Genomic DNA, 10,906 nt, shown 5'->3' on the forward strand with positions numbered 1-10,906 from the left:
TCAAAATACAGGTCATGACATATCATCCATGGTATTGAGATCCCATACACAATATGACGGTCGTGTTTATACCGTTTGTTCGGAACGCATACCGTACCACGTAAAAGATAACGCTATTGGCCATGTTCGCTTGGCTTATCAGCCGTACTTTTCTAATAAAATAATAGTATTTTTCTCTCATAACAAATCAGCGAACAGTACTTTTCAATCTTACTTTTTAGCAAAGCGAACAGAACCCATTGTTCATCCCCATTTGATCACGACCCATTCTAGAATCTAGGCCGCGCAGACTAGAGGCGCTCTGCCTGCCCCCGCTTGCCTTTGAGGACGACATCAAATGGCGGGTCGGTCCAAGTGTCGTCGAGGTGCCGCACGCCGGATGTTTCGTACTACACCGCATCGCCATGACGGAGGTGAACTTGAGGCCTGGTTTAGTTCTAAAAAATTTTCAACCCAAACTATCACATCGAATCTTGCGGCACATGCATGGAGTATTAAATATAGATGAAAAAAAACTAATTGCACAATTTGGTTGGAAATCGCGAGATGAATGTTTTAAGACTAATTAGTCTATGATTAGCCATAAGTACTACAGTAACTAACATGCGCTAATGACGGATTAATTAGGCTTAATAAATTCGTCTCGTAGTTTCCAGACGAGCTATGTAATTAGTTTTTTTATTAGTATCCAAAAACTCTTTTCGACACTCCAAAATATCCGATATGACGTACAAAAATTTTCGTTCCGCGAACTAAACCCAGCCTGAATCGGCGCAAGCGCCGGAGGCCGGTGCCCATCAGGCGCAACAGCCCATGCCGTCCCTGTCTAGGGCCGGGGCACCAGCACCCAACTACCACAAGACAAAGCCTTACCCAGAGCAGTGGCCGGACCACGTCCGTACGCGCGCGCCATGCTCTCCGGTCTCCGGTCCCTCCCGCTCGGCGGCTTGGGCAGTTGGCCGGCGAATCCGTCCAATCGCGCGGCGCTGCCGGTGGTGTTCGGCGACCCCACGCGCGTGCGCGGGGCCTCATACAGTATTTGCGGAGACGGCGCGGCGTGACGACGCGCGGGGATGGGGCTGCCTTGCACAATAATGGGTCGCGCGCCACATCATTCCTGTACAGTCGCCGCCTGTCTTCCGTTACAAAGCTCCTGTTTCTTGGGTACCCGCAGACATGGAGTAGTATCCCCTAGCCGGTGGTGGCGCCAGGAATCATGTATAAGAGGGGCCCGTCCAAGAATTTCAAAAATATGAGAATGAAGTATAGCTTATTTGTTTAGATTTTTGTCCTAGGGTTGGGGTCCTATTTTTCTGCATTTATTCTAGTATTTGACGATTTAATTATGCTCGTTGTTCTTTACGCAGTAGACGACTGTGTCTATCGACAGTTGGGCGCATGTGATGAATCATAAATATTGAAATCTAGCAGTTTAGTATTTTGGAAGTGCTCGTACCCATGGTAGGTAACCATGTCTGTTGACAACAGGATATATGTGATTACTCATGAATCTTGAAATCTACATGCTTAGCATTTCGAAAGTGGTCATAGTGGAGTAGAACTTGTGTTTAATCATAGAAGCGTGTGTACGTGCACGTATGTAAGTGTCTATATTTATACTGCCATTTGCAGTAAAAAGGATGGTCATTGAATATGGTACGGAAATAAATACAAATTCAATAAAATATGAAGTATAAGTATTTTAGTAAAACCAAAAAGCTTAATAGATATATCCTAATATAGTAGGGAAACAAATTTAAATAAATCATATATTTTGTTCTAACTATATTGTGTGTGATTTTGCTGTCTAAGAGATATCAATAAACATTATAACAAGATTTTCTTTATTATACGCTTTTAATATAAACAGACTACTTACTATATTATTAGTATATATATATATATATATATATATATATATATATATATATATATATATATATATATATATATATATATATATATATATATATAAAATTGGTATTGTTAGGGGGCGCATGGCTCCGCCGGTGCTCCTAGCCCACTTCTACCACGTTCCGGAGCTCATTGTTTAGCTTTAGCTCGTTTGTAAAGCACGATGGCCCGCGCCCCCTCCCCCAGTATTGGGGGTATCACGAACGTTGCGAGGTGGCCCCAGAAGGCGCCCGCTCCTCCACGGCCTATCAGCACCAGAAACAGAACAGCGTCCACGCACAGCGAAGCGGAGGGGAGCCGCAGACCACACTATCACGAACCTGAGCCTCGCGACGAGCATCTTGGCGAACTGGAACTCCAACGCTGCCAGTAGCAGTAGCAGCACAATGCATGTGACGAGCCCCGAGAGAGCAGCAACGATCCGGCCGACGTCGACCTCTGCCGCTGTGGTCGTCAAGCCCGCTACATGGCATCCCAAGGTGGATCACTGCACTCTGCTGTAGTACACTGGAATTGTCTGCTGCTGTTCTACCACGCTGTACAAAGAGTTGCGCTGCTCTTCCAATTTAGCCCTTGTTTAGTTCGCGAAAAGTTTTCCCAAAAAGTGCTACAGTACCCGTCACATCGCATCTTGTGGTACGTGCATGGAGCATTAAATGTAGACGAAAATAAAAACTAATTGCACGGTTTGGTTGGAAATTGCGAGACGAACGTTTTGAGCCTAATTAGTCCATGATTGAACACTAATTGTCAAATAAAAACGAAATTGCTACAGTAGCCAAATTTCGCATTTTTCGCGAACTAAACGCGCGCTTATAGGACAATGGCCCGAGATGTACACAGCATCGAACTGATTCCATCCGGGCTCGGGGCAGACACTACGGACGTGATTGGTTGCAGACCAAGCCTTGAGCCAGGATGGTTAGGCTGTGTAGGACCGAAGAAGTCGGGTTGAGCTTGTGCAGGTGGTCGTGTTTGGTTGTCTTGGCTGTTGGTTCAGTACGAGACGGGGTTGTGTTCGGTTGCATGCATGCATTAGTTTTTTTTAGTGTCTGACGTATGGGTCCCTGCATCCTGAGTGAATCAAGTCATCCTGCACCATGAGGAAAGGAGAAATCCAGAAGACGATGTCGTGCGGGATGGAGGAGGGAATCTACACGGGAGGAAGCAGGAGAAAAATACGAGTAGAGCAACCAAACACAAGCGAATACACCAAAGAATACGGGATGGGCCAAATGACGGTCCGATTCGGACAACCAATCACGCCCTACAGATCTACTACTATGCCAATTTGCCGTTTTTGGTGCCAATAATTTGCCAACCACTGTTATCCTCTCTTTCAAATCGTCCGCTGATCTAAAATCCCCCCGTCGCATGCCTCTAAACCTAGCTCGGAGCTACGCGCCATAGCCTTTGTTTCTCAAACCAAATGAATGCGGTTTGCAGAGGGGGCAGCAGGTCAATCTTAAAAACCAAATGAATGCAGTTTGCAGAGGGGGGCAGCACGTCAATCTTAAATTATCTAAAGTTTGGTCAAATTTATTTATGAAAAAAGATATCAATATTTATAAAATCAGATAGATTTATATACTGCTAAGATATATAGAATTAATCTATAACGATATTTTGGTATAATAACTATTGATACTTTTGTATACAAATTTTTCATAGAAAAATTCTATATAAATTTAGTTAAACTTATTATGCATTGACTCGGTGCTACGATAGAATTACACCCTTTTTTATAAATAGAAGGTGTACAAATTTAGTTGAATTTAAGATTGACCTGATGGCACCATAAAGACCACTAGTCTAATGTAGGTAGTGTTTAGTTCCCAAATTTTTTCAAGATTCCCCGTCACATCGAATCTTTGGACGCATGCATGAAGCATTAAATATAAATAAAAAATAAAACTAATTACACAGTTCAGACGAAATTCACGAGACGAATCTTTTAAGCCTAATTAGACTATGATTAGACACTAATTGTCAAATAACAATGAAAGTGCTACCGTACCATTTCGCCAACTAAACAAGCCCGTAGTACATGGATGCATTGAGATATTTTGGGCACAAAAGGTGGCTCTCGGTCCCGAAAAATCCCACCAAGTCGGTGATAGGAAATGGGGCTTGAGAACCCTAAACCTGGAGGGTCAATGTCGTCGTGTCACACTTGTTACATCCGTGTGAATGGAGGAGGACGTCATCATTTATTTGTATCGGCAAATCGATCGTTTTCACTGAATCACTTACTCCTACTGGTCAACACTAGCATCAAGTAGTACGCGTAGTTTATAAAGCAGTATCATCAGTATACCATCAAGAAAGCTGCGCCTGTACGGTACCCCAAGTAGAAGATGCACAACAGCTGTCATTTGTTAAGCGGTGATGTCGAAATTAAGCCAGAAAATGAACCACACACGGGTCATTAGAGAGATGCAGACAGCTGCACCGCTACCGCTGCAGCCGTAGCAGAAGCGAGATACGTACGCTCTTTGTGTTTGCAGTTTTGTTGTGTGCGAAGAGGAAAATGTCCCGAAAGCTCAATAGTGTGCAAGTGCAAGGAGCGTCTCATCTCACTGTTTGTATACGGCTGATGGTGTTTGAAATTACATGGATAGTTCCCTTAAATTCATACTCAAAGGCCCAATACTTGTGTTCTCTAATGGGCTTTAATGTTTAAGCCTATGAGTAGAGGTGGGAGGTAAAACATTAATTAGTATCATATTGCTAGTTGATGTGGAGGTAGGGGTTCTCATCTCTATATATATGTATCAATCCTCCTGTAAAAGACACACCAGAAACTACTATTGGGAGTTCTAGTTTGAAAAATCTAAAGGTAGTAAATTAGTATTTTTCTCTTCTCGCTGTCGCTGTAGTCTCTCCATCCGGGTGTCTGCGTGCATCGACGTTCGGGAGAGCAGGTCTCCGAAACCCTCGTCCTTGTGATCCTGCATCGGAGAGAACGTATAAGGTTTTTGGGAAGCGCTCGTCGCGCGACTGCTCTCAACTTTCACGACGGGTCATCTTCTATCAAGTCAAACAGTGCTACGTCTCGACGTATTCGTCGTCAGCTGCTGAAAGGTCCTAATGGCTAGAGGGGGGTTGAATAGCCTAATAAAAATTTCTACAACAACACTTAACAAAAGGTTAGACAATTATGAGGCGAAGCAAGTGTTGCGCTAGCCTACTTAAAATGCAAGCCACCTACCACAATTCTAGTTTAGATAGTGTCGATTCACACAAGAGGTATGACACTACCCTATGTTATGTTAGTGTGCTCTCAAAGGCTAACTAAAGAGCCACACTAACCAAGTAAGCAAGCTCTCACAACTAGTTACACTAGAGAGCTTGTCAACTAGTTTACGATAATGTAAAGAGAGTGATCAAGATAGTTATACCGCCGTGTAGAGGAGTGAACCAATCAATAATAATGATGAATAACAATGAAGACCAATCACCTCGGAATCAAAGGATGAACACAATGATTTTAACCGAGGTTCACTTGCTTGCCGGCAAGCTACTCCTCGTTGTGGCGATTCACTCACTTGGAGGTTCACGCGCTAATTGGCTTCACACGCCAAACCCTCAATAGGGTGCCGCACAACCAACATAAGATGAGGATCACACAAGCCACGAGCAATTCACTAGAGTACCTTTTGGCGCTCCGCCGGAGAAAGGTCAAGAACCCCTCACAATCACCACGATTGGAGCCGGAGACAATCACCACCCTCCGTTCAACGATCCTCACTGCTCCAAGCCGTTTAGGTGGCGGCAACCACCAAGAGTAACAAGTGAAATCCGCAGCGAAACACGAATACCAAGTGCCTCTAGATGCAATTACTCAAGCAATGCACTTGGATCACTCCCAATCTTACTATGATGATAAATCAATGATGGAGATAAGTGGGAGAACTTTGGCTAGGCTCACAAGGTTGCTATGTCAATAAAAATGGCCAAAGATGTGAGCCATAGCCGGCCATGGGGCTTAAATAGAAGCCCCCACGAAATAGAGCCGTTACGCCCCTTCACTGGGCATAACACGGGCTGACCGGACGCTCCGGTCGAACTGACCGGACGCCAGCCCTGAGCGTCCAGTCGCCCGATGGACGCCACGCGACACCAGCTGCAAACGCTGTTCATCAGATGTCAATGGCTACGATGTGACCGGACGCTCCGGCAAAACTGACCGGACGCTGAAGCCCCAGCGTCCGGTCGTTTCCAGTAAGCTCCCCGAGGCGTATTTCTTTGACGGGACGCGTCCGGTCCACCTTGACCGGACACAGACCAGCGTCCGGTGCAATACCCTAGGTACTATACCGACCAACCAATTCGACCGAAAGCAAGCTGCCAGCGTCCGGTGCTTTCCGACCCAGCGTCCAGTCAGTTGACCGACGCCAGCGTCTTCGCGACCAACTCGTTTTCACTTCTAACTTCTTCACCCTTGCTCCAATGTGCCAACCACCAAGTGTATCACCTTGTGCACATGTGTTAGCATATTTTCACAAACATTTTCAAGGGTGTTAGCACTCCACTAGATCCTAAATGCATATGCGATGAGTTAGAGCATCTAGTGGCACTTTGATAACCGTATTCCGATGCGAGTTTCACCCATCTTAATAGTACGGCTATCAAACCTAAATATGATCACACTCTCTAAGTGTCTTGATCACCAAAATAAAATAGCTCCTACAAATTATACCTTTGCCTTGAGCTTTTTATTTTTCTCTTTCTTCTTTTCAAGTTTGAGCCATTGATCATCACCATAGTCATACTATGATCTTCATTACCTTCTCCACTTGAAGTATGCTACCTATCTCATGATCACTTGATAAACTAGGTTAGCACTTAGGGTTTCATCAATTCACCAAAACCAAACTAGAGCTTTCAATCTCCCCCTTTTTGGTAATTGATGACAACCCTTATACAAAGATATGAATTAAAATTCAATTGAATACATGTTGCTTGCCCAAGCATATTTACCATGTGTAAAAGGATATGGACAAGTTTCATGAACCCCAAATGGTAGCAATTGCTCCCCCTACATATGTGCTAAGAGTTTGGATTGAAGCTTGCATATATGCTTAGATAGGAAATATAGGAGTCAATGTCTACCACATGATGCTAAGGTATAAGAGATGGACCTTTGAAGCGTGATACCAATCAGAGTGCATCATTATATTATCCTTAGCACCATGGTTAGCTTAATACCACTTGGAAACATACTTTAGAAAGATACCACTTGTAAAGACTTACTTGGAAATGAAAGTTATTTAGTGATTTCATTTCATCATTCAATCTTACAACTAACATTCATCACACAAGCATGGATGTTTAAATTTAATACTTATGCCATGCAAGCAAACATATGAAATGCACATTCAAATGCACCATACAAGTTCATGAGCTTGCTCCCCCTACTTGTGTGCTTAAAATTTTGGTTGATCCCTTTCCTTTTTCATATCTCTCCCCCTATGTCATATGTCAAGATATCTTTATGTTTCTTTCCCTTTTTCACTATCTTTGTTTCTCTCCTCTTTGTTTCTCTCCCCCTTATCTTTGTTTTTCTCCCCCTTTGTCATCAATGACCATAAAGGTTCTAAATATAGATAGTATTACTTGTAGGGTCGAGATTATCAATGTCAATCAATAGGGTAAGGATTATTTTCCCAAATTTGGTCTAGTCTAGATCATTTACCAAAGATATTTAACTCGGTTTGATCTAAGGACAAGCTTCTTCACACCTCTAAATAAGGGTTATCTTGTACCATGTTAAGTTAAACACTTATAGCTCATTTTCTAGATTAAACACTAGGTTTACAAGCCCATAAACATGTCATATGCTATCACTAGATCAAATCAAGTATAGAAGCAATAGTAATATCATATAGACATCAAAATCATTTGATTTTCATGAATGAGCCTAATAAAATAGAACCATTTGAAAGGTCCTAATAAGATTGAAAATATGACTAGATGCACTAAACATGTCCTTAGCAAGGATGTATGCCATGCCAATCAACTTTTACCTTGGATTGCTCGAAGGAGAGGCATGTCATGTAAATGGGGGGTGCATCAACACATATTTGAGAAATCCAATATGTTCAACTCATTCCTTAGCTTCCAAAACCTTTTCTCATCCAATGGCTTGGTGAATATATCAGCAAGTTGATCTTCGGTGTCTACACTCTCAATGCAAATGTCCCCTTTTTGTTGATGATCTCTTATGAAATGGTGGCGGACATCAATGTGCTTTGTTCTTGCATGTTGAACCGGATTGTTGGTTAGCTTGATTGCACTCTCATTGTCACATAGCAATGACACTTTCTTGAACTTGATTCCAAAGTCACTCAAAGTGGCCTTCATCCAAAGTACTTGTGCACAACAACTACCAGCGGATATGTATTCGGCTTCGGCGGTTGATAATGCAACACTATTTTGCTTCTTTGATGACCATAAAATAAGTGATCTTCCCAATAATTGACATGTGCCCGAGGTGCTCTTCCTTTCAACCTTGCATCCCGCATAGTTCGAGTCGGAGTAACCAACTAGCTCAAACTTTGCTCCTTTGAGATACCACAAACCAACATTTGGTGTATGCTTCAAGTACCTCAATATCCTCTTTGTAGCCTTCAAATGACTTTCTCTTGGTGAGGCTTGAAATCTTACGCACATGCATACACTAAACATGACATCTGGCCTTGATGCGGTCACATAGAGTAGGCTTCCAATCATAGATCGATACAACTTTTGATCCACCATGTTTCCACTTGCATCACTATCCAAGTTGCCATTGGTTCCCATTAGTGTGCTAATGACTTTGCTATCAATCATTCCAAACTTTTTGATCATGTCCTTGATGTACTTGCCTTGACTCACAAATGTACCATTCTTCAATTGCTTGATTTGAAGACCAAGGAAGTAACTCAACTCTCCAATCATGGACATCTCAAACTCATTAGCCATCATCTTTCCAAATTCATCACAAAAATCTTGATTTGTTGATCCAAATATGATGTCATCTACATAGATTTGCAATACAAATAGATCTTTTCCAATCTTCTTGATGAAAAGAGTGGTGTCAACCTTGCCCATTGTGAACCCTTTAGAGAGGAGAAAGTCCCTCAATCTCTCATACCATGCTCTAGGTGCTTGCTTCAAGCCATACAATGCCTTCTTCAACTTGTACACATGGTTGGGCTTTTTATTATCTTCAAAACCGGGAGGTTGCTCAACATATACTTCTTCATTGATATAACCATTGAGAAATGCACTCTTAACATCCATTTGATAGAGCTTGATGTTGTGGACACAAGCATAGGCTAGCAAGATTCTAATTGCTTCTAGTCTAGCAACCGGGGCATATGTTTCTCCAAAGTCAAGACCTTTAATTTGTGTATAGCCTTGTGCTACTAATCTTGCTTTGTTCCTTACTACTATCCCATCTTGATCTTGCTTGTTTCTAAAGACCTATTTGGTTCCAATCACATTGTGTCCCTTTGGTCTCTCTACTAATTCCCATACTTGATTTCTTATGAAGTTGTTCAATTCTTCATGCATAGCATTCACCCAATCAACATCCTTCAAAGCTTCATCTATCTTCTTTGGTTCAATGGATGACACAAATGAGTAGTGTTCACAAAATGATGCTAATCTTGATCTTGTTTGTACACCTCTTGAAATATCACCAATGATTGTATCCAAAGGATGATCTCTAGCAACAATGGTTGGTTGGAGGATTGGAAGTTGATTGCTTGCACTTGCTTGATCATTGGGTTGAGATGATGTACTAGCCACTTGATCTTGATCAATGTCATGAGAGTCACTTACACTAGCTTGATTTGTATCATCTTGCACATTTGAGTTGGAGAGCACTTGCACTTGATCATCTTCATCATCAATCACTTGCCTAGGCCTCAATTCACCAATATCCATGTTCTTCATGGCATTTGAAAGTTAAATGCCTCTAACATCTTCTAAGTTCTCATTTTCTTCTTGTGAACCCTTGGTTTCATCAAATTCAACATCATGAACCTCCTCGAGAGTACCACTATCCAAATTCCATACTCTATACGCTTTGCTTGTAGTGGAGTAACCAAGTAGGAATCCTTCATCACATTTCTTGTCAAACTTGCCTAATCTTGTGCCTTTCTTTAAGATATAGCATTTGCAACCAAAAACCCAAAAATATGCAATGTTGGGCTTTCTACCATTCAAGAGCTCATATGGTGTCTTCTCTTTCAATCGGTGACAATAGAGGCGGTTGCTACAATAGCAAGCCGTGTTGATAGCTTCGGCTCAAAAAGATTGACTCACATTGTACTCACTAAGCATAGACCTTACCATATCAATGAGTGCTTTCTCTCAACAAGGCCATTTGATTGAGGTGTGTACTTGGCCGAGAATTGATGTCTAATTCCAAATTCATCACATAACTCATCAATTCTAGTGTTCTTGAACTCACTACCATTGTCACTTCTAACTCTTGATGGTTGTTTCAAACTCATTGTGAATGCCTTTGACAAATGATTTGAATGTTGCAAATACATCACTTTTGTCCACAAGAAAGAATACCCATGTGTATCTAGTGTAGTCATCTACTATCACAAATCCATATTTATTTCCACCGATACTAGTGTATTGTGTTGGCCCAAACAAATCCATGTGCAATAACTCAAATGCTTTACTAGTGCTCATCATGCTTTTCTTAGGATGGGTGTTTCCAACTTGTTTGCCGGCTTGACAAGAGCTACAAAGCTTATCCTTTTCAAACACAATATCTTTCAAGCCTTTAACTAAGTCATGCTTAATCAATCTATTCAATTATTTCATTCCAACATGACCAAGCCTTCTATACCATAACCAACCCATGCTAGGCTTAGTGAACAAGCATGTTGACAATCTAGCTTCACTAGCATTGAAATCAACCAAGTATAGATTTTCATATCTAAAGCCTTTGAAGATCAAGTTAGAGCCATCTACACTTATGATC

This window comes from Miscanthus floridulus, chromosome 5, assembly GCF_019320115.1.
Source record: "Miscanthus floridulus cultivar M001 chromosome 5, ASM1932011v1, whole genome shotgun sequence".
Taxonomy (NCBI): domain Eukaryota; kingdom Viridiplantae; phylum Streptophyta; class Magnoliopsida; order Poales; family Poaceae; genus Miscanthus; species Miscanthus floridulus.